Source organism: Pimephales promelas, chromosome 15 (genome assembly GCF_988280905.1).
Source record: "Pimephales promelas chromosome 15, fPimPro1.hap1.1, whole genome shotgun sequence".
Taxonomy (NCBI): Eukaryota; Metazoa; Chordata; class Actinopteri; order Cypriniformes; family Leuciscidae; genus Pimephales; species Pimephales promelas.
In genome coordinates this window covers 14,898,847-14,924,992 of record NC_142783.1, presented here as the reverse complement: position 1 = coordinate 14,924,992, position 26,146 = coordinate 14,898,847, and the positions used below count along the sequence as shown (strand labels likewise).

Genomic DNA, 26,146 nt, shown 5'->3' with positions numbered 1-26,146 from the left:
CTAAAGGCACCAAGGTGGCGGTGCCACCGGCTTTATATTAAATATAAATATAGCTGTGAGCAGCGATAAAGGGCCAAAGCCGGCGGTACCACCATCCCGGTGCCTTTAGGTAACTAAAGGCATCGGGGTTGCGGTGCCACCGGCTTGGGCCCGCAATCGCTGCTCGCAGCTATATTTGTGTTTGTTATCCTGCCTGTCATCCTGCCTGCCTGTATGTACCTGTGAGTAAAATTTAAGTTAATCGTTTGTATTGAAGCCTTTGAAATTTGAGTCTTCTTTAACCCACACCACACCGTGACAGAACAACCGACCACATCACGAGCTGGGAGCTTGCTGGGCAGATCGCGGCTTTGGCTCTGGATAGCCGCTGTTCCACTTCACCTGGGGGTTTGTTCCTCTCGCTGCCTGGGCAATGAGACGATCAAGGCGTGTTACCGGCTGGGGGCTAAGGCAGTCGATCCAAGTGAGCTCCTAGATCTCTGGACAGAGGCGCTCTGCAGTTTTTTGGAGAGCTTCCTTCGTCACCTCTCCTGTGTTCGTCCTGTGTCTGAAGTCTTGTCCCTCTGAGCTTTCACCTCTGGTCCATTCCAGTCTCGAGCCATCTCCGCTGGTCCCATCCAGCACAGAGCCCTCACCACTGGTCCCGTCCAGCCCATAGCCCTCACCACTGGTCCCGTCCAGCCCAGAGCCCTCACCGCTGGTCCCGTCCAGCCCAGAGCCCTCATCGCTGGTCCTGTCCTGCCCAGAGCCCTCACCACTGGTCCCGTCCAGCCCATAGCCCTCACCGCTGGTCCCGTCCAGCCCATAGCCCTCACCGCTGGTCCCGTCCAGCCCAGAGCCCTCATCGCTGGTCCTGTCCTGCCCAGCCAGAGACTGTTCCCGTCCCATCTGCTGTTGTTTAGTCTTTTGTTTGTTGGATTTTTTCCATTTATTAAAAAGGGAAAGTTCTCCACTTGCACATATTTTGTCAGTTACTTATACAAAGTTATTGTTCTTCTGTCAGGACCACTTTCGTCAAATATGATTGAGAATTAGCATACAGTGGATTGGTTCTTTTCTGGGCAAGAACTTCCTACGCATCCATGCAGCCTTGCACAGATAAGAGCAGGGAAAGTAACAATAACCCCCCTTAGGGTAAACAGAACAGAACCAACATGAATGTATTGCAGATATCATTAATTCATTTCAATGTACAACATAATTAGAGAATTTTAGTCTGATTCAGGTGGAATCTGAATGCCAAATCCTGACTGACGAGAGAAACTGGGAATTTGCTCATGAGAAACACGTTAGCTGTTGATAATACTGAGGAGTTTATATATGTATACAGTAATAGACGTCGTATTCCTATAGGTAGACGTGGATCAGCCGATGCAAGTCGACAAACGTGACCTGCCAGAACTGAGGCTATGCTTACTTGTAGTTCTTCCAGGAATTTAGCAAAAAAAGTTGAGACTACCTTCACAAAACTTTTTGTCCTTTTAGCTTGACAAATGTAAACCACCATCCACTTTCCTTGTACAAAAATAGAAGCTTGCGGTTATTCTGCCTTGGATCTCTCTTAGGCTTTGTTCAGACTGCAGCCAAATTGGATTTTTTTTCACAAATCAGATCTTTTCAGACAGACTGTCCACACTATTAATTGCAAGTGATCAAATAAGATTTGCGTGTCTAGACATAACCAACCTACAGTATCTGCATGGGCTGCTTTGGTAACGATGTAGACGTACCCTGTATGTGACAAGGCTTTCAAAACAGATGCAGGACTGTGCATAACTTCACTCTATTAATAAATGCCCTGTCAAGTCACGGTTCAGAACTCCTCTATCGCGCAAGAAAAACTAAGACTCATATATATTGGGATGTTCCACGCTATATTAATGGCTGAAAATTATGAACATACCGTTTGAATACAGCGTGAATATTTCCATCACCTGTTGTGATGTTAATGTTAAGAGTGACTGAACTAAATCTGATTGAACAGCCAGAGTCTCCAGACTGAGACTAATCTGTAAAAATCTGACTGGAATCGCATTTCAAACCACCTCCAAATGTGGTTTGAATTAGATTAGAAAAAATCAGTTCCCTTGTGTTTTTTTTTTTTTGCTGTCCACGCTTTCAAAAACCCATCTGGATATGCAAAATATTGGATTTTTTGGTGGTAGTCTGAATATAGCCTTAATGTTTCTATCATGAAGTAATGAAAATGCAATGGAGTTGGAAAGACATCAGGGTAAGAAAATAATGACAAAATGCTAATTTTTGTTGATGAATTCCTGGGTGAACTTCTAGGTGAGATCGTAAATGTTTAGCTCACTAAAAAGAAAGTGTTATAAAAGGAACTGAGGAGCAGCATAAAAATGATCCACTCTGCACTTTAAAGCTGATGATTTTGTTGATGCAGCTTTACACTTGTCATTTGTGCATTGTGGGTTTTTTGATCTCTCTCTCTCTCTCACACACACACAAACACACTCAGGTCTGGTTGAGCCGGCTGCCTCAGCGCCTCTGGGTTCTCCAGCACCTGTGTCGGCTGCACCTGGGGTCTCTGCAGATGGACTTTCTTCCCCCTCTCTCCGGTGGGGCCTCATCCTTGCCACTCTCCAACTTGAATCTAAATCGCACTGCCCGTGGCTATGTCTGGCTTCTGCGTCTCAAACATTCCCCACAGATTCCCCTCTAGTTCCTAATCAGCAAAGTTTAGCTGCGAGACACGTGGTCAAGGCCTTTCTGATCAATGCTGCATGGATTGAGTGCGCTATTTCACTTTCAACCTGCCTGTGGCATTCACACATACATGTACTAACTCACACACACACATACACCGCCAACTGTGCCGGTGGTGCAGCTCAGGTCATGCTCCCTCCCGCGATCCAAACCAAATGATGCATATCCCATTATTCAGCGAAGTAGGTCACAGTTTATATACCACTGGCTCAAACAGAAAAGAACAAGTTGCCCATATCTGGGACATGGAGAGAGACAACAACCAGTATGTTTAAGATTTCAAGCTTACGCCACTTACGTTTGTTCTCTCAGAAGATTGAAAGGTCTAGCCAGGACAGGTTTCTGTGATGTCACTCTTAATTATGTCACAAAGTCTTTCTCAGTGGTCCTGTTGCAACACACACTGACATTCAGGAGGCATTCAGATCACTTGTAAGGCCCATTAGAGCCACTTGCCAAAAGCAAATTCGGTGACTGAATGTTTTGTTCGGTCTGAAAGCTCTAATAGATTCAGAGAGAATCTCTGCTTATAAATACTGTACAACCGACAAGCTTTCTACAACAGCGTCAGTCCACAACAACAACGAGAATTTGTGCTGATTCTCCATTCTGCTCTTCACTATATTATATAAATAAGTTTTTTATGATATCAACATTTTTGACACCACTGAAATTTTATAATTCTTATCACCATTTCTAATATGAGTAAAAAACTAATACTAGCCCAAAAAACTATCAGGGTTACTGAAGACAAGTAAACTGATAATGAAAGAGCAAAGAAAACAAACTACAATAGAACAAAGGCTCAAATGAAATAGACCTACTGGAAAAACTTTCACTAGATAAAATAACTAGAAATATTACATCAAAACTTTAATCAACAATGTATTAATATAACGTATATACTGTAAAACAATGTATTAAAAACAATGCATAGTTGTTCAGTCAAAAGCAGTAAAAGATTTTATCTCTTTTTATTCTTTTTTGATTAGCATTTATAGTGCCAGCAGGTAGCCTAAATGTGGATGCTTTCACTTTGAGACCGACTTCACGGATCTAATTACTTGTGCATTTTGTCTCAGTGGTTCACTAAATATTGACTCTGTTTAGTTTTTTCTTGCAAATTTATGGTCACTTTGGCTGCATTTACACTGCAGGTCTTGATGCCCAAATCCGATTTTCTGACGACCTGCTTACATCATCTTTTAAAAGTGACCCATATCCGATTTTTGCATTTACACTGTACACTGCTGAAACTACCAAATGCAGACGTTCTGACCCGGGAAATAACCAAGTCCCAAATAGACGCCTGTCTCTTTTACACGCCTGGTGTGTATGAAGTACATAAACCATCTATTAACCTCCAACTAGTTTGTGAAAAAAAATGAATGAAATGGTAATAATGCAAAAATGTCCATTTTTCTTTTCTAAAATTTTCCACAAACACTCTACCACCTCCTTGCAAACCCCTGGTCTGGATGCATCAAGTGAAGAGTTATAACTGTAGTGATAAAGTATATGATTCAATTGATATGAGAATGAAGATTTGTGTCATTCATGTGTTGCTTCATTGAATACTAATCCTAGCATCTCAAAACCCATCTCAATAGGTGACCACAGGGGAAAAACAACAACACAGTATTGATCTTACGTAGAGCATTCATCCAATCACTGTTCTCAACCTTTCTATGGTAATATTCTTGACTCTGAATAGGCCACTCTGCTATGAAGTTCTGCCTGTGATAAATATTGCAACTTTTATTGTATTAAATAGCCCCTGGTCTTAGATGATTTACGATCCACATTCAGTTCACTTACGATCCCTGAATATGTATGAAAAGCCATAAAATTTAATGACGCTTTACCTTTTCTCAAACGCAGTACACACTGGGATGTCTGTCCGAGGAAATACAACAATCTGCCCTCTGTAAATCCTATAAAACATGGATTAAGCTATGCACGCTTACAGTATTGAACAGTATGGGTGCTGTATTTCATGCAGAATTGGCTCACGTGGGTTTCAGCCACTCTGTCTGTAAATGCTGACAACGTGGAAACCATTAGACAGGGAACAAATCACAGAGGTGTGTTATCAAGAAGACAAAATAACCACCCCTTGAGGGGCTTCCTCTTTCATTGTGTGCATTGTGGCTCCTGATTATCATAGTCTTTGTGTTTTCTGTGTAATAGCCGATGGCTCACAGACACATCTCAGTAATTGTATGCATTTGCGTAGGTGTGTGTATGTGTGCTGTGTGGGTGTCCCATATGAAAAAAAGCTCTGTCACTCGGGTAAGTCGTGTATAACAGTCAGAGTCTAAAATCATCGGCTCCTACTGTGATGTTTTCCATCAGAATTTGCCACAAGCGATCTAGTTTCGAATCATCACGCATACATGTATGCAGACACATGCAGGACAAGGAGGGTTTCAGAGGGCACAGCAGAGAGAAAACCCTTAATCATCAATATGCTGTAGCATCCGAATGATTTGCTTTCTCTGAAGGTCAAGGCAACATGCAGCAAATTAGGGGTGATCGAGCCAACAAAGCACAATATGGAGAGTGAATGGAGATTAATGCACTCTAGGTTTATCCAATAAATGCAGAGGATAATTATGGGGTCATTAGGATTTAATGATGCTGATGATTTCGTCCGGACTCGTGCGGCACAAAAGACCTGGGGCAAGGAGGGATGACACTGGTGTATCTCTAACCTACGAACAATTTTGGGGACAAGATTGCTATACAAAAAAGGTTCTATTGTACAGAGATCTCAGCACTTATGCTACACTAAAAAGTATGGAATATATCAATATCTCTACATTAAAAAAACACTTCTCTAGAATAATAGATTTGGACAGCAGATATGGACTGTTGAGGCATCAGTGATCTTTGATGGTTAAGTTTGTGTTATACAAATAGTGTGCATCCCACCTTACTAAAAAAAAAAAAAAAAGATCAGGAGGAAAAATGTCCCCTTTTTAAAAGTGCTTTTTTTAATCATACAAAACCACTTTAAAACTGACTTTATGCCAACATATTTGTTTGTTATGCTTTTTGTTACTTTGTACTTTTTGTTAAAAAAAATATTTTTATTCAAGTTGTATTTTAATTAGGATATAGACATTTCAATTCAAGTATAAATACCTTTAAGCTTTAAACATTTTTTTATTATTTGAAAGCATGTATTATGCTGTTACATTACCATTATATAATAAGTGAAATAACAATAATATCATTTATCACAATTATTACTGGGAAAATATATGTTTTTTTTTATTATTACTGGAACAAAAATATGTTATTGTGACAGATCTAAATATGATAAATGTGGCATTTATTTTAAAGAGAAAGTACTTTTATTTAAAAATAAATAAATAAATAAATAAAAAGTAGTATTTGTTTAAAGAAAAGTGGTATACTGTTCAATCTGAATTAAAAATATATAGTTGAGGATAGTGTTCAAAAGCATTTAATCCATGTAACGGAATGAGTTTCAGGCATATTTAAGGGTGACATGTAGGTGTCCAAATCCATTGTCTCATTCCACCACATCCCAAATATGCTCTATTGGGTTGATATCTGGTGACTGTGGGGGCCATTTTAGTCCAGTGAACTCATTTTCATGTTCAAGAAACCAATTTGGAATGATTCGAGCTTTGTGACATTGTGCGTTATCCTGCTGGAAATAGCCATCAGAGGATGGGTACATGGTGGCCATAAAGGGATGGACAAGGTCAGAAACAATGCTTAGATGGGCATTTAAATGATTCCCAATTGGCACGAAGGGGCATAAAGTGTGCCAAGAAAACATCCCCCCCACCATTACACCACCACCACCAGCCTGCACAGTGGTAACTAACCATGATGGATCCATGTTCTCATTCTGTTTACACCAAATTCTGACTCTACCCCTAAATGCATTGAACTGCCATGTGATTGGTTGATTGCATTAATTTCTCATTGAACAGGTGTTCCTAAAAATCTTTTAGGTGAGTGTATATATACACTAAACAGGCTTGTGCGATTGTACATGTGTATTACTGAAATATCTGAAGTGGGCAGACATTCCATGTTTTTCAAGACAGTTACCACAGTAACCAAGGCAGTGAAGAGCAAAGCCTTGAGCGGATTTCAATAAAACTTAACACTGCTAATGCACAGATGTTTTCCCCCCTGCTTGACAGCATCCTTCTCACCTTGATTTTATTCTCAAAAGGTGAAGTCACACTGCAGTCTACTGTCTTGATCTCTATTTTATCTAAATTATTTATAAAACCAAGTGGAGACTCTGGATGTAAAATTGTCCGGAGCTGAAGACAAATAAAACGTTTTAGTATTAGGTTACGAAGCAAAACAAGCACTGTAATAAAGCAATCAAGATATAAGTTCATCAGCTGAGAAATGTGGAATTCATTACAGATAAAGTGGATCAAAGAGAGACAATGAAAATGCAGAGGGAGTACAATTATAAAAGAGAGGGAAAGCCAGAGAGAAGATGAGAAAATAACCTGGAGCCTTAAAACAATGCATACATTATGGCACACCTCCGACGGGAAGCGTGACATCAAAGCTATGCTAATGCTCATAAACAGCTCCGAGTGATGCAACCGCCACATGTGATCTCTGTCACATACCAGCAGACAACATTTTAGCTAAACATTTGGAAACGTCTTGACATCTAAATACTTTTTTTTCCTCATGCAGAAACCAAGCAAGTGAATTGTTTTCTGCTCTGGGGGGAGAAGTAAACCTCAACACACATTTGCCACTCACAACTCTACACCTCAATGGTTTCTAGTATGATTTGTGCATAATAAACTGCAGATCTTCATGCGTGAAAGTAATTACGATGATTTGAATTCCTTTCACTTCTTTTTAATTGTTATTTCACAGTTACTGGACCAAGATTAATCACAATCTCAGCTTCAGGACTGCCTACATTGCGTCTACTGCATATGGCACGCACACACACACACACACACACACACACACACACGGTAAGATGTGTAAACCATAGCAATATCTGATCTAATTTGCAGACTTAATGCAATTTAGCTAATCAGGGATGCAAATCACAGTCTTTAAAATGGTACTAGGTCGATAAAAGACATTTTTAAAAAGCGATACTTATTACTTCTGAGATCTTAAAGTTAAACTTTTTCGACAATTGTACAACCATTTGTGGAGTCATTATTTGAACAGGCCACTTTTCTGTGGTTTTCAACAGTGACTTAAAGGGGCTATATGTAGAATTCAGAAGACTTTGTTATTAGCGAATCCGGTGGCCGTTGAGTGAACTGCAGCCAGAAACTTGTTGCTTCTGCTCATGCTTGTGATCATGTAATTTACAAGAGACTAAAACGTGATTCAAGGCCCTGATATACTAATGGTGAAGTTCTTGTTCATTCTTTGCTTAAATAAAAATAATTTGGAAATAGCTTTTCAGAAATATACTGTTAGCGAACATCCAGACGCCATCCAGCCTGCTGAGAGCTGCGTTTAGATGAATACGTAAATATGGGCTACATGTTTTTTCTCAATAACAAAATAAACACACAACAATGACAGCAGTGAGATTGTAGAGATCTGGGGCCGTGTTCACAAATAATTTTAAGACTAAAAGTAGCTCCTAACTGGTGAATTTAGGAGCAACTCCTAAAAATAATGGGCGTGTCACTCCTAACTTTAGGACTCCTAATTTTTTTTTTCACTAAGAGTAATTCGCAAAGCATTTTAGCCCTAAAAGTAGCACCTAAGTCTGGGACAGCTTAAAAGAAGTCGAGAGGACTCCTAACTCACAAAGAACTATTCACAAAGTATTGTAGCACATACCACCGCCTCTCGCAGTTGTCCGGGGTCCGCGAAACAAGCGGGAATGCTGCATTCATATGCAAACAAATCATCTTCCATGTCTCACGCTTAGTTTTGCTTGAAATCCCAGTGCCGAATTTCACTTTTATTATGTTATTTGAATTTTTTCTAGCACCAACTGGGCCAGCAGCAATAACTGATCCTGCGTCCAGTTGGGCTTTCTTTTCCATTTTGGCGAGTTCATAATCCATCATCATTCAACTATTACATTACTTCAATAGGAGCAACATTTCCTTGCTTTAAATAGTCTAGTTAGGCTAAAAGAAAGTCAATTAACCAAGCAAGCGTTAATGCAGGTGTCGTTTTTTTCATTATTAGGCAAGTTAAGGTTTTCATTAGGGTATTAGGCACCATTCACATATAGCACCTAAAAACGCAAGGCACGCCAAATTCTCCCGGCGGTTGCGCTCTGGTTGGTTCTTGGCACGTGACCTACGGTGCGCTCCATACAGACGCGCTTGGAAAAAACGAGCGCACATATCGCGCGCCTACATTAAAAAATTTAAATAACGTACTTGAGCGTGCAAAAGACATGATAAGTGAACACTGCAGGCCCTTAGGCTACCTTGAATAATTTCATTCATGACTTTTCTCTCTGCCTTTTTAGAATTACACTTCACTGTGGCCTGCACAAACATGTCATTATATAGCCTATGCATTTCTATGACATTACATTATTATTTTTTTTAATATTATTATTTTGTGTAGGACACAGACATATTTAGATGTCGTAATTCCATAATGTGTTGCTGTGTTATGTTCCGCATGATGGCCCTATCATCTAACAACCAATCACCATGATCATTGCGAGGAAGCTCGTGCATGAAAATTTACGTCATCCATTGCAACGAAGACTCACTCTTAGCCCATTTGTGCCCAAATTTTTCTGAATGGTTTCATGCATATAGTCGTGTTAATAATGTCCTATGTGAACATGTTCTGCATTTATTTCCTCAGGTTTTTTTTTCTTCTTCTTGAAAATCGTATTTGAATGTGCGGCAACTATAGTTGCCGGTGGGCAAATATGTTGTATGAACCCCATCAATGTTAAATATGAATAGGAGGAGAACATTTGGCATCTATCTCAAAATAACCGCTTTCAACAGATCAATCTTTACTCATAAACAAATTTATTGTGTATAAAAGTCGAAGAATGTTTGATGCGAACCTAAAAAAAGCGGAATCTATAGCTTATAATGTCTTGAATATAAAAACACAACAAACAACAAATGCATTTGTCTTAAACCTTGTGTGCTGTTTGGGGTCTTTTTGACCCACATTTCTAACTTTCATTCATGGGGATAACATGGACAATTTGACATGGTTTAGTGTAAGATTTTTGCCAATCTTTTGGAAAATGCCGTTTTAAAAGTAACAAATTATCACTTTAACCAGTAGATGGCTGCAGAGCTCCACTATTCGCGATTTGCTATTTGACTAAATGAAAGACATATTTTCACAAGTTTTTCCAGTTGTATTCATATCTAGATATTATGAAATCACAATTATAACAATAAAAGTAACTTTTTGTCGAAGTTTAGGCATTTTTTGTACTGGAAAAAATCTGTTTTTCAATAATGTTATCGAATCAAATGATTTTTGTCAATGGACAAAATTCATCCTCAAAATCAGAAAGAACACAGAAATTTGGTGGCACACTTCACACAATTTTTTGAATTATATGAAAAACAGATGTTTGAAATAAATTATAAACTCTGAAGACTCCAACTTTTCTCTTTGTAACATCCTGATCAGGTTTGGTTCTAATCATAATGTAACATTATTGAAAAACTGATTTTTTTTTTTTTTTTCAGTACAAAAACTGCTAAACTTTGACAAAAAGTAACTTTTATTGTTATAATTATGATTTCATAATATGTAGATATGCATATATCAAAAATGTAATTTGTTGCAAAATGTATATATATATATATATATATATATATATATATGCATAATGTGTGTATAATGTATGTATATATATATATATATATATATATATATATATATATATATATATATATATATATATATATATATATATATATATATATATATATATAACAAAAAAAAACAAATGGCAAAATGGCAAAAAACTAAAATAACAGTGCATAAAAGGGTAAACTTATTGAACAAGTCCAATACCCAGGTGAAAAAGACGTACAATTAAGTGTATTAAAAATGCATTACATTATATTTGTATTGTACTAAAAACATATTTAAGTACATTTTTAATACACTTAATTGTATGTCTTTTTCACCTGGGTAACCTTGAATTATTAACCTATTAACAGAGTATACCCCATTTCCCCATGATATATGTACTTACAAGGCATTTGCCCAACGGCAACTATAGTTGCCGCTTGGACTTTTGACTAAGTATACAAAAAACTATAGATCTATTGTAAGATTTGTTTTGTTTAGAGGATTCTAGAGACCTTCATGATTATCTTGATATATATATGTCAACAAAAAATACGTATTAGTAATATGAAAATTAGCTTTCTTTGGGAGGGTTTGTCTTCGCCATGCTTCCTGGAAGTAGGGTTAGGAAGTTGACAGCCTCATGTGACAGGAAGGAAGTGAATACCTTTTTTTTTTTTCTTGAAATCCTTTATTTGGTTGTTTCCTTGCATGACATTGCGACATACAACATGGATAACATCTAGAAAAATACTTACACAAGGAAAATGACAACTATACACTGCGGCAACTATAGTTGCCGGTGGGCTTAAATGGGTTAGTTAAGGAGTCGTCATTTTTCCTTACTAAGAGTAGGAAAGGCGTTGTGAATAACTTTTAAGAAAAAACTCCTAGCTAAAATATTTTAGTGTAATTTAGGAGTACTCCTAGTGGTAAGATAAAATTCTTTGTGAATACGGCCCGTGATAAAATTCTTTGTGAATACGGCCCCTGATCAATGTGGATATGCAATTAGCAATGTGGATATGTTTGCACTAGCTCAGAAATTAATTGGCATCATGTTGACTGATGAGGTAATTAAAATTACACTGTTATGATGGTTTGATTATGAAGTGTATTTGAGACTATGTGAGACTATTGTTTGAATTAGTTCTTTGCATGAAACATGTATATTACAGTGCAGAATGTCTCTTTCGGAATTATCCTGAACATTGTATAAGCATTAATTTCATATTTCACAGAAGAGAGGCTCTCAGAAGCTTGCGTAAACATATAAAAGCAAGCTCTATACGTTTCTTTCTTTGTTTAACAGTTATCTCTAGTATTAGATATGTCTGTTAAAAGAGACACTAAACTGTGAAACAGAGAATTTGAGCACAGTTGTTCCTCAGCCCACCAAAATAAAAGTCTGGTGTGTGCCATCAAGATAAAGGTCCCGCTTCTAACACATCGGCCAATCAGAAAAACTTATCGGACAATGCAGATATTTTTTTTTTTTAAATGCCAAATATGACCCCGACCACTGTTTTACATATAAGCGTCTTTCACATATGAATCAGCCTAGGGTTTCGTCGACAACCTAGGATGTCAAGGTGGTATTTTATTTTTTAAGTTTAAAAATCTTTATTTAAGGTTATAAAGATTTTAAAGCTTAAAAACACGTAAAAACACAGGCAATACAAAAAATGATAATACATGAAAATTTTTACACACCTTCAACATGACATTCAGACAGCATCTACCAATCTAAATGAAAGGTTATTATCCAGAATAAGCTGCAAACTGGACCAGACCTTATGCCAGAAGGTCTCTGTCTGTCTCTGTAAGATCAAGCATTACTCAGTTACTGTCTAATCAATTGTAATTAGCGATCAAGGTGCTGATGGGAAAAATCAGGCCTGCAATCTATAAGTACTGTAGGGTCTTTTAATTCACACCTGCTGGCTGATGGGAAATTCACCCATGCTCATGTTCCCAGAGCCCTAACACTGAGACTTGTTAGCCCATTAATTTGTTCTGGAACAAACCGAGTCTGGATCTGGCACCTTTCCCACAATATTTCACTGAAAGAAAGGCATGCTATGACTTAAACTAATGTATGTTAAATAAATAATAATAGTTCATGATAATAAACAACCAAAAATATTGTTATTTTTGCATTAGTGAATACGTATAGTGGCAGTGTAGAAAGCGTTGTTGATTTTAATAGAACAGATGTAGTTTTGTCTCATGCCACTCGCTTGCTAGGTCAATTAGATTTAATGGCAGATATATCACCAGTCTTTGTTCCACAACCTCCTAGTTTAGAAATTAAGCACTACTTAGCATGTGATAGTTATTGTACCCTTGAACAGAGCTTGTCTAACCTTTCATAGTGCTTTGACACATTTCAGGATCTCTAAATCCTCCCAGGTGCTCACTGTTCTCGGTGGCATCTCTTGAGATGTTGAGCGGCACCTCTGGAGTGACAGACGGCCTTTGCTCAGCTCACGAGTCTGCGCGCGCTGGGACATAAACTCGCGGTGACAGCCTCCATTCAGGCTTCCCAGGTGTCTCCTCTAAAACAGCTATTCAACCTTTCAGCTCCTTAATGAGAATCAACAAAGCATCAAAGCCTTTCTAAACTCCTGCTTCCTGTCTTTCACTAAATGGATCTCTCTTTTTGCAGCAAAGGCAAGAATGTTGAACAATGGAAACTATACACTTATTGTATTGTATTTGTAGTTGACATGGTATTGCAAGTGTCCCGCAGTATGTCATGCAAAACTTTACCAAAAAACCTTTTCAAACAACGCATTATTAGACACAATTGTAAAATTTTTCACACCTCTGTGTTATACACTGGTTGGAAGCTAGGTGGCGCTGTGAGGTATTTTAGTTTAGCCTACACTATAACAAAAAGAAGCTTAATTGTAAATGCCAAAACTTAATCATTTATCATGTTGGTTTAAGTTTCTTGTACCAAAAATATATTTGTATTTATTAATTATGACACTTAAGGGCCGTTTACATGACCCTGTTTTCCTACCACAGAAAACTTTTTGTGCATTTGGCCTTTCATTTAATGACTACTGCGTTTTGGAGGCCTGAATACACAAACCTTTGAAAAAAGGTTTCAAAGTGGAAGTTTTTGCAAACCACACAGTCTCAGTACAAAAGCGTGAATGTGTGAAAACGGTAACATCTTGCACATCCACATTACCCATTCAGTCTATCGTCGCGTAGTGACATCGCCAACTACTAAAAATTGTATCATTTCATTCCTAGTTAAAAAAGATGATTTTATCACAAATTACATCACCAAAAAAAAAAAACTTTTTGAAAATGCATTTTCCCCTCAAGAGATAGTACATGGCCTGACTTTAATTACATCCAGTTATCAATGAAAAGCTTTTATATTGCAGTAACATTCTGTTAGTTTGACAGAAAATAACCAACAACACATTTTATTACACTCTTCTGAGAGGATTTTTGTTCTTTTAAAGGATCCTTTAAAATCACAGAGGCTGAAATACCCTGCAATTGTACTTTTAACCAAGGAAACGGGAGGTGTGAGCAGGGGTGATGAGTGGGCAGTCAATGATGTCATATCCGCGTTACATTCGGTTTCCGCTCATTCTGCAACAGTAACCATGGCGAAAGATGTTGATAACTGGGTTATGCCGGTTTTGCCATGCAGGACGCTCATGCTATTGTTATTTTGTTTAAACATTATGGACCATGGCAAGCAGACTTTGAGACAAAAAGAGGACTAAAACAAAGATCAACATCTTTAGAGATGCCAAGAGCTCCACGTCCGCGACTAACTTTGACTTGACAGAGACGCGAGTGTTGCATGTAATTTATTAGACAGGTGAGCAAATGTAAATAAAACTAATCAATGCTATTTAGTTCATATAAAATGTTTGAATATGATGTATATATTATTCTAATGTTGATCTAGCTCACTGCTAGTCTCATACAGCAGACAAATTGCCTAACTAACAACATTCAACACACTCAAAAGCCATTTAGTGTAATAGTGCGACTTAGATCAAGTGAAACGTTCCGGGTTACTTGACTGTAACCCTGTTCCCTGAAAAAGCGGAAAAAAATCGATACTGCGCTGCTTAGCGCATTGGGGAATGTCTTTAATCGTGACCAGCTCTGAATATAGTGTGTAAACATGTTGATAGAATCGACCTGGAGGTAATATAGCCTTGGTCAATGACGTCATCGGTGCGCACCAACGACGCGAGGCCATAAATAGATGAGCCACAGGTGCATCATCAGGATTATTTTTTCTGAAGATCCGTCCTGTGACATCATCAGCACACAAGGTAGTGCAGCATTTCATTCCACTTTTCAGGGAACAGGGTTACAGTCAAGTAACCCGGAACATTCCATTTCAAAAGCTACAATCGATGCTGCGCTGCTTAGCGCATTGGGAACGAGAATACCCACGCCGCCGTGCTTGAAGGTGTCTGGACCTCAACAGTTGTGCAGGTGTGCTCACAAGAACTTAAGGAGGCCCTAGACATGCTTGTGAAGTCGACTCAAGGACACGAGAGCCCGTAGTGGCATGAACATCCAAACTATAAAATCTGTGCGGAGAGGACCAGCCTGCCGCATCACAAACATGTTGTAAGGGGGCACACCTTGCCAAAGCAGCAGAGAAGGCAACCCCTCTGGTGGAGTGAGCCATTGGCGAAACTTGGCCACCCAAATCTGATTGACTACTTCTGGGTGGAGTTTCTATTCCCCCGTCTGTAGTTTCTCTCTGGACAATAAATCTGCTCCCACATTCAAGTGACCAGGGATGTATACTTCCCTGATTGACAGGAACTTCTCCTGGGCCCAGAGAAAAATCTGCCTCGCTATTCTGTTCAAACTGTGTGAGCGCAGACCTCCCTGGGGATTTATATAAGAGACTGCCACTGTGTTGTCCACCCGCACTAGGACATGACAGCCTCTCAACTGAGGGAGAAAGTATTTCAGGGCCAGAAATACAGCCATCAACTTCAGGCAGTTGAGCTGACCACTTGAGCTGATGACCCTCCCATTCCCCTTGAACTGGACAAACACTTAAGACTGCTCCCTAGCCCGTCAGGGAGGCGTCTGTCATTGACAATCTGCGACGACACGGTGCCCCTAGAGTGGGACCCAAAGTGAGGATCCGGGGTCTGAGCCACAGAGACAGTATACGAAGCCCAGACATGTCACTTTTATTTGCATTTGAGGATTGGCCCTTGGATGAAATCCTCTGGCTTTTAGCCACAACTGAAATGGTCTCATGTGCAACAGCCCCAAAGGAATCAAAGCCTCGCATGACTTTGCTCATAATGTGTCGAATGGCTCCGATTTGAGCGGGAGACAGTTGTGCCCGCATTGTGATAGAGTCCCAAATGACCCCGAGATAAGTCATTCTCTGCGCAGGAGAAAGAAAACTTTTCTTGGTGTTGAGTCTCAACCCTAGAGAAATTAGATGAGCTAACATGATGTCTCTGTGTTGAAGCGCTCTCTCTCGCGCTTTTGAACTAGTATTAGCCAGTCGTCGATGTAATTCAAAATGTGAATGCCCTGGAGTCGTAATGGAGCCAGTACTGCATCCATACATTTTGTGTACGTGCGGGGTGATTTTGTGTAAGCCTAGGCCGAATGGAAGAACCCGAAATTGATAAGCTTCGCCCTCGAAAGTGAACCTCAGGAACTGCCTGTGTTGTGGCAATATTTGTATGTGAAAATATGTGTGCTTCAGATCAATCGTGATGAACCAATCGTGATGTTGAATTTGCAACACGACCGTCTTTACGGTTAACATCTTAAACTTGAGTGCTTTGACTGAATGGTTTAAGCCTCGAAGATGCAAGATTGGACGATGGCCCCTCCCCATGAGTGTGGCGAAGAAGAAATTGAACGAAAGCTTCCTCGTGTTTTTTTTTTTACCTCTCTGAATCTGCTGACGACTGTATTAACAGAGTCGCCAAACAGACCAGACTGTGAGACTGGGGAATCTAACAGAAACACCGGGTCTTTGTCTTTAATTCCTGTTAGATTAAGCCACAGGTGCCTCTCTGTGCTGACCAAAGCAGACATTGAACGACCGATGGCATAGGCCGTTTGCTTAGTCGCACGGAGAGACAGATCCGCAGCTCCGAGAAAGACTCCTCATCTATAGTGCTGCCCAGACTCAAATCCTTCAATAGGTCAGCCTGGTACGCCTGAAGCAATGCCATAGTGTGCAGTGCCGCACCAGCCTGACCTGCAGTTTGTTAAGCTTTACTCACTAAAGCTGATGTAATCTTACAAGGTTTCGTGGGGAGGGTAGGTTTCTTAATGGAAGATGCCGAAGCAGGTGAGAGATGAGGAACAGCTCGCGAACGTCTCTTCTACCCGTGGCATCTCCCCATACCCCCGTGCCTTTGCACCCACGATAGTCAAAAAGGTCTATTTCGAAGGGCAGAAAGATACAGGAAGGATATGGTTTACTCCATAATTTAGATTGCTCGTCATGGAGATCCCCAAAAAAGGGGAGAGACTGATGTTTTGGTCCCTGCCACCGGACAGAAACCTATCCCCTAGCTTAGACTGTTTGGGGGTCTCTTAGACGCGTGGCCAGTCAAGCAGCAACTTGGCCACTGCACGAGTGACCACTTCAAGCAGTTCCTCGACAGATTTACTTTCGCGAGAGGAATGCTCAGAAGACGGTAACCTATAGTCCTCAGATCCGAGAGATAAATCATTGCCCCCCGCGCGAGCCGAAGAAGCACCGAAATGCGCTTCGGGATAACACGAGGGAGCGTGTGGATCTGGTGATGCAACAAGCGAAAGGGACGGACCCTTCTCTTGTTAATCACACAGATCCATGCAAGAGCCCCACGATGGTAATGTGGGTGCAGTCTGGGAATAATTCAGACAAGAGCGCAGCATTTTTACCGTGAACATTTCACAATGCTCGCACTCGCCTTTCTGTAAAGCCAGAACCGAGTGCTCTTCCCCCAAACACACAAAGCATTATTCATGTGTATCCAGCTCAGACATGGGACGGGAGCATGGAGGAACACAACGCTTACTTTGTTGACTCATTTCTTCTCTTTTTTTGCTTTTAAACTCTTTTAACAGACTTTCAGAGAAAAGGTAGAGAATGAGAATTTTCTGCACACTGCCTGTTGAAAACTAACTCCTAACAAAGATCAAGATAATGAGAGAGAGTTTGACACACACATGCACAGAGTGATCGGAAGAAAAAAGATCTTGATGATGCACCTGTGGCTCATCTATTTATAGCCTTGCGTCGCGGGTACGTGCCGAGGCTATATTACCTCCGGGTCAATTCCATCGATGTGTTTAGACACTATATTCACAACTGGTCACGATTAAAGACATTCCCAAATGCGCTAAGCAGCGCAGCATCGATTGAAAGGAAACAACACTGTGTTACCTCAAGTTTAATTCGTCTTAAAAACTGTGACCTGTGTGAGTAATTCTGCACTTGCATGTAGTTTGGTAGAATTAAATGCTTATTCCTTTATATCCGCGGAACTCGCGTTGCGTGTGGCGCTGGTATACGTCTAGCAATTGCGCCCTGCTTCATACCACAGTTATGTTAAAAACATCTATGTATTCACTCATCCATAAAAGATCCATCAGCTTGACGACAAGATCCTTAACTATGCTTAATGCGGATTATACGTCTTCAATATAAACCTTTGTTATTGTAAAAGGTTAGCGACCCCTGGTGGCGAAAAATCCTGCATATTGTACCTTTAAGAAATGTGCATTGTGCAATAAAGAAATACTCCAAAAAAAGTTTAATTATCATTTTATATAAGCAAGCCTTAAGTGATATGTCAATAAATATGTTAATGGATTTGAAGTATGAATTAAATGATTTTTAAATAGATTTTGGTATAGGTTTTTTTAATGGGTTATCCCCAGACATTTAGCCAACATATATCATACATTTATGTAGTTATCTCATGTCATCCCTGGGTTACTTGCGCTTTCCAGCAAGTACCTTTTGTATTCTTTTAGATAAGTAAATGAAAAACAACCGATCCCCATAGGTCACAACAAGCCCCTATAAACATAGGCCAGTAATAGTTTGTGGTGTGTAATAAATAACAGGCTAATGAGATAACGGTGTGGTGGTGCATTTGTATTCCGCCCAGCTGTTGGCAGACTTATATCTGCTTTGAGCCTCTCATGGCCATAGTGAGAGGGAGAGAGACTGCATTAAGCCATTATAGTCTAACATTCACCCTGAATACAGATGTGCATACATCCATTTCAGTCCATCATTTAGTGTCAATATACGCAAGAGACAGAGGGCAGAGGAAGTAATCATATATGCAATAAACACACCTACCGAATCTTTATCTTCATCAGCTGGGCCAAGTGAAGTGCAATTAGGGTCTCTTGACGTAGGACACATCACCTAGCCACACTTTATAGTTTGTGCTTGTGTACGCCTGTAGATAAGCAGCCATTTCCATTACCAGAAAATGGTGCAAGAATACAGAAAGAGCTTTAATGCACCCTTTACCACTTAAGTGAATATATCAGGCATGCCGGGTGGTACCGTCTCGTTTTAAAGTTGCAGCATACCACTTTTATGACTCAATATCTGCTTCCTTTAGTAAGATCTGCTTACTTCAAGCCAAACCTGGCCAGCAATGTTTGCAGCAGGGGAGCTGTATCAGATGCCTCCCCCTGTATCAGACAGTGTTACAGTGCTTTACTCACTCAGTTCAGCTCAACACTGCTCGGTACTTTACCTTAAACTCTTAAAAATAAAGGTTTCAAAAGTTTACTTCAGTGATCATCAGTACTAATATATATATATATATATATATATATATATATTTTTTTTTTTTTTTTTTAATGTGAAGAACATTATAATAATCTAAGGATCTATTTACACAACAATGATATGCTTAAAACGGAGACATTTTTTTTCCTTTGAGTTTTCAGTGTACAAGCGAAACCATTGTCAAAACGATCCCTATTCACACGGATCCGCGAAAACGTCTAAGAACCCTGTATTCTACCTGTCGACACTTCTGTTTTTCCCATTTTTCTCACGTTTTTAGCCCTATCTCCCAGACCCCTCCCGGTTTGATATTTCTCCCGGGAAACTCCCGTAATTTGCATGGCCCAAACTCCTTTATGAATAATCGGACCAATATCTTTGTCTAATGTTGACCAGTTGCCAGATCTTGTATTAAATGCATCATATTCACACAATCAACAAATCTTATGTCACTTCAGAGTTCCTACTGGTGGTAGAACATTTAATAATCTAAGAACCCTTTTCCACTATAAAAAAAACCTTGTTGTGCAATGAAAAGTTTCCATGGATGTTAAAGGTTCTTAGTATAACCTTTATATATTTATTTTAGTGTATGGAGAACATAGAATGTAAACATCTTGGATGTGACAGTAGAGCTTATGCTGCTTGTCATGTGAACATATGTGATAGATTGTGGCACTTGGATCAGATTAAGGTCATCCATGCTGTTAATGGCTCTTCCTCTGTCTGTAATCTGATCACATCAGAAAAGACCAGGGGTGTATCTCAATCAACTCCTTGGCTTGTGAATACAAAAAAAATATATTTGATTAGATTAGATATGAGATTGGCATTGCAGAAAATCCCTAAATCAGAGAAAACAAATATTCCAAGCCAGTTCTGTTCAGATGATGAGGCTTAAATAAGTGCAGTGTGGATGCAAGGGCTACTTTAAAGAGATAGCTTTGGTTAGCTAAAAACTATTCATCATGTTATGGATGACACAGGCTTTGCTCCATACAAGGGAAAGCAGAAGGTAGCGGCGATATGCTAATGCGGTTGACAACTAATGCACGCTGATGATTTATTTCTAGATCAGAGAGGCCTGATGAATCTTCAGTCACCAAAGACTTTCAGTGGCTCTAACAACAAACAACTGCACAAACACTGCATAACAAACACTGCATAACAACACTTCTATAATCTTTTAACTCCATTAGTGCTTTGGATCACACAGCTCATTTTATGGTTTACTCCACTACATTTATTGGAACTCAGTGTTGATTCAGTGCACATGCAGGTGAAAATCAATCTGTCAAGAATATGCACAAAGATCATATTTCACCCTTATATAAAACAAAAATATATAGGGGTGAAATGCTCTCTTTATTTTGCATTAAAGATTTTTTTTTATGACCATTTGGATTGACATGATATGATACATCAACTAAACCCACACCATACTTACTATCAATGTAATGTAATGTTATCAAAAATATAGATTTTCCGATATGTATAGATACTGAAATATTGGAAACAATTCCCATACTCATTTTCCACAGCATCGAATTAATAGACCAATACCTGCAGCACTTTCTCACACTTTTCTCCCCAACAGTGAGTTGACACACACCCGGCTCCTCTCACTCACTCTGCATAATTTTACTAATTCTCGCAAGTTTCGTGCTCACACCCAGAATGCTTGCACATGAAGCTCTCTCAAACAGCTTGAGAGTGGTGAGTATCAAATTGAGTTGTTTTTGAGTTTTGTTTTTTTTTTTTGTTTTTTTTTTCCAAGATATCACATCGAAGTTGCAATGTGAAAAAAAAAGTTATAGTATTTTTGTAATGAATTTAATTCATTGTGGTTTAAATAAAATTATTTAATTCGTTGTGGTTGTCACACACACACACACACATAAAATGATGCTTTGGATTTTTTCTACAGTTAAGAAATTTTAAGAAAAATGGGTTAACTTCCAATAAAAATGTCTATCTATCTATGACCTAGTTTCCTCACACATGTAGATGTGGCAGATGGTAAATTAATCAATATTAAATATACAACCAGTTACAAAAAGAAAGAAAAAAAAACATTGGGACATCTTAAACATCATTAAAATTATTATTTGAAAAAGTCCAAATGTCTCATTTGATCTGCAGCACTTACAAATGTATATGCTATTATTATATTAGATAACTCATTTTTTTTAGTCACTCACTTCCTCTTCCTTTTGGTGATTTATTTCTCTTTTTAACACATGACGGCTTATAATTCATGATCATTTTTCTCTGTTCAAGTCTTCTGTAGACCACATCTACCATTGTCCAGTAAGACACACACACACACACACACATTTCCTCTGAACACAGAAGACAGTCACCACTCTCCAACACATATACAAAACTAATGGCATTATAGCCTCATTGGCCTTTGTATACAGACTCTATTTCTATTCACAGCTGTCACTTTTCTCTTGCTTAAAGCAGCAGGGTGGCAAGATCAAAACAAGGCACCGGTGCCTCAGTGACAGCTCATTATCACAGACAAACACCCCCTAAAGTGACTCCCACTCGAACCTCTGCCATTTTACCTCACCGCCTCTCCCGTCACTCTGACAACAAGCACACTCTCCCCATCTCCGAACGCCAGCACTCCCGAATCCGACATTAAGAACGCTTAGTGCTGATCGTGACCTCACTGTGGCTGTTGTGATTTTATGCTGCTTCAAAATCTGGCTGTTTTGACTGGCAATTGTTTCAGTTTACTTCTCTCGCCAAACATTTCCTGAACGCCTGCCCAAAAGCTTTTTACATCCCAGTGACTCTGTCCTCTGCGACTCAAAAATAGCTTCCAGAAGATTCAGGTGGTGCCTCACAGCATCTGCAGAAACACTGCAGGGGTGTTTTAACCTGTGCAGACCTGCAATAACAAATGGGGGGAAAAAAAGAAAAAAAAAACCCTGAGGAGTACGTTTCTAGGGAAAATAGTAGCACACATCGTTTGCTATATGTCTCAAAAGTTCGATATAAGGTCAGAACGTGCATTAAAGGTTGGGATTTCACCTCATATCCGGAATCTAATCTTTATTGACATGTTTACATTCATCTAGTTGAGTCACAGATCTATTGTGATTAATTCATCTGTTTTAGCTGATTGAATTCAAAGACAGGTCAGGCAACAGCTGGCCACCCAGGCCTGAAAATACTCTATACCAGTCAGAGGAGAAATACTATACAAATCTCCCACAGAAAGCAACATGGATAAATGACTGAGAGATTTGATTTAACCTTTTAGTTCATGACATCAAACAAATCCATAAAAACAAAAAGAATAAACATAGGATTACCCTTTACTCAACCATACACATGCATAGCTTTCAGGTCCATCTCATCTCTATATTTGAAGCAAAATAAAATAAAATAAAAACTGCACAGGAACAAACCAGAGACATGGCTGCTTCTCCAGACAGCTGTAAACAGAGGCATATTAGGTTTCATCATCTCAGCACAGCTAACATGTCTCCTAATGTCTCATGCGCAAAGTCACACATGTAACGCCTATCTCGAACAAGCAGCTTACAGCATATGGCTATAAAATCAAGTAAAACTTGCCAGGTCTGCTGTGATTGCGACCTGCTAGTTGCATCATTTCAAGGAAAGCTCAGTTTTATTCTGCACTGCAAAATAACTCAATGAGTGTGATAATCTTCTATTTTTTTCCCCTTTTCCAATTCCTTACTCAAACAATCACGCAAGCTGTGGGAATCATTGCGCTCTTGCTGGCTTCTTGGCTCCATCTCATCATATCATGGGTCTAATCTCAGCAAGAGTAATTAAACAAGTCTGAAGGACTTTCTGGCATTCTGGCACCACATTCAACAACACAACACAGGAGATTTAGGAGCTGTCCGTGGTGCTGAAAAACATGCTAATTTCAATGTTATGCAATGAATGGAAATCAATGCTACATATTAAATGTTAAAATGACTGGTTACTGTCAACCACAAGGCCAACACGCAAGCAGCTCCATAAAACAATAACACATTAAATATGCGGTTTGTTACTGTACTGTAATATGAATATGGTAATATAAAGTAAACAACCCTCTTTCTTTATAGTCTTGTCAGCATGATATAACCATGGTTTCCCACACCCCTATCCTGGAAGACAATGTGCTCGGCCCTCAGAGCTGCTGTGTGAGACATAAATTGAATTATAGCACCACCAGCCAGTGGAAGAGGTGCTGCAGTTCAGTTACCCATCTACTCTCTGTGAAAACTCAAACATTGTGGCCAACAATATACAGCAGCCTCATATCAAACAATGTTTTTCTTATATTGTCATTTTGTGAACAATATATATTAGTAACTGATGGGATTTGATTTAATTTAAAATTATATATATATATATATATATATATATATATATATATATATATGGTTTATATAAAGTATTTAAGTAATAGTAACAAAAATTTACATTCTAAATGCTTTCACAAATGTGAGGATGTTTTTGTTTTTTTCTTGTGAGAACATTTTTTTGTTTAGGACAATCAAAAAGCTGCATACTACTCAAACATCTATATATTTGCATGTGAACAGTATATGTGCTAAAAGATGGAACTAGGATCACATCACATCAACTCCAATCTATTATTTCATGTACAAACGATTACTGACAGTACATTTTATGGAAAATTACACTATTTTATACACAATTACACACACTTTTTTATTATTATTTTTTTTCTACAAAAAATAAAAAAATAAAATAAAAAATAACACTTTTTTCACAGTCTTTTCTCATCTTTTAACCGAAAAACAAAAAAATGAAATGAAATGAAAGCCAAGTGCACATGACTTGGATACGCCTCCTGTATCATCGACAGAGTCTTTGCCAATGTTGAAGAATATGACTTCATTGCTTCTGATAGTCAAAATTTCACAAAATAAATACATGAATGAATAAATAAATGATAACAAAATAAAATAAAAATGACAGAGAATGTCACTTATAATATGATCACTCACTACTCAGAATAGAGCAGATTACGGATGTGGGTGCATATATATATATATATATGCAACCATTATATATATATATATATATATATATATATATATATATATATATATATATTCATTATATATATATATATATATATATATATATATAATGATTTTGATCTAGTCTTTCAACATAACCCCCATTCACCGCCCAATACACACACACACACACACACACACACACACACACACACAAACCCATCCATCCCATTATCTAAACTATACAAGCACTCAGACCAAATCATAGCTGTATTATTAATGCATGAATCAGATACAATATGCTATAATAAACTATCTCAATATAGCTGTTTCTCATTTTTGAGAGCAAGATAAAATAGTATACCTGAAGATATATAAATTGACCTTGCCTAAAAATCAAAGCCCGATCTGCCAAACCCATCTAGGCACTCTGCAAAGAGATTCGGACTCTCGGCACCAATTCGTTAAGGTCGAGAAGGGACAGTTCAATGTGACAAACCATACAATATTCAGAAAGAAAAGTTTACCTAGCAGAAGGAACACCAGTCCTGCTTGAAGCACCGAGGGTCAGAGGAACCGAATCTTCTCACTTGTCATATTTTCCCATTTTGTGCTCCACTGGATTCACACTAAATTCAAAGGTGCGCGTGATATGAAGGCATCCAACACCCAAAAACCCATATCCAAAACCACTAAAATCCAATGGGATATTTTTTTTTCCTTTCGAAGTAATGGATTGATATCCCCAAATAACGTACTGAGGGACAGTCAAATTCCTGCGCAACGTGCCCAACGCCCCTCAAGGAAGCTAAGTACTTGTTTTCCCCTCAGAAGCGCGGAAGCTCGTGCCATTCTCCTCCCGCCCGTCGACGCACCTCGCTCGAGCGCGAGCTCTCGTCCGCATTAAACCCGGGAAGTAAACTCAAATCTCAGCAGGGAGACCTTCACACCACCGCACCTTTACAGTACTTCCCTCCAGCTTAATCCACACAGTCACTGACCAACTGCCTTCCGCGGCAACCCTCCATCCAAAAGGTATCAAAAGTGGTTCTCCTCAGGCTGCGTACGCTCTCCACAAGCGATTGAAGATGGATTAATAACTCGTTAAGTCGATATGACACACATAGGATGATTAAAAAAAATGTAAAGATAGGTCTAATTAATTGCACAAGAAGCGGGAAGACGGAGCAAATTCCTCATAATAACGGTCGAGCTGTTTAAACAAACTAGTAGTTTTGCACCAGCCACTGCCTGGGATCATCAGTAAACGACTGTTCTCTCTACCCTGCTGTTTGGATTGGGAGAGAGAACGCAGGACGTCATCGCGGATTGGCTCAGAGTGACGCTCGCAATACTTGATACGTGTGTCACTCTGCGCCCCTCAGTGAGAAGTGCTGTGGATTTAGGGTTCGAAGACGGCAGAAAAGGTAAAGGAGACCACGGACTATGGCAAGCTGTTTTATCGTTAATTCATTAGAACAAAGTAGTATCGATTTTGTTCTTACTTTAAGTTTTGTTTTACCTACTGTAAGTCAAGGTTGACTGACTGCAGTCTCAAAGCTAGCAGCAGTCATCAGTTGGAAACAGGAGCCTAAAGCCTAAACCCCTGAGTGGTAGCAGTATATAATGAATATAGTATATATGAATATAGTAACTGAGATTTTGAAGGCCAAAACAAGTGCATCAATCCATCATAAAAGTAATCCATATGCGGTGGGGTTAATAAAGGTCTTTTGAAGCAAAGTAATGCATGTTTGTAAGAAAAATATACATGACTATATATTATATTATAAAGAATATTTTT

The 26,146-nt window shown here is 38.9% G+C and overlaps 1 protein-coding gene across 1 annotated transcript in view; it reads right to left on the bottom strand.

Annotated features, from left to right (window-relative positions):
* The window catches only part of lrfn5a (leucine rich repeat and fibronectin type III domain containing 5a), a 63,037-nt gene extending 37,346 nt beyond the window's left edge, over window positions 1-25,691 (bottom strand). Inside the window, exon 1 of the mRNA XM_039672796.2 lies at window positions 24,870-25,691. The gene's annotated coding sequence lies outside the window, so the exon portion shown is untranslated. The remainder of the gene's footprint in view (window positions 1-24,869) is intronic.
* Between the last annotated feature and the right edge of the window lie 455 nt (window positions 25,692-26,146).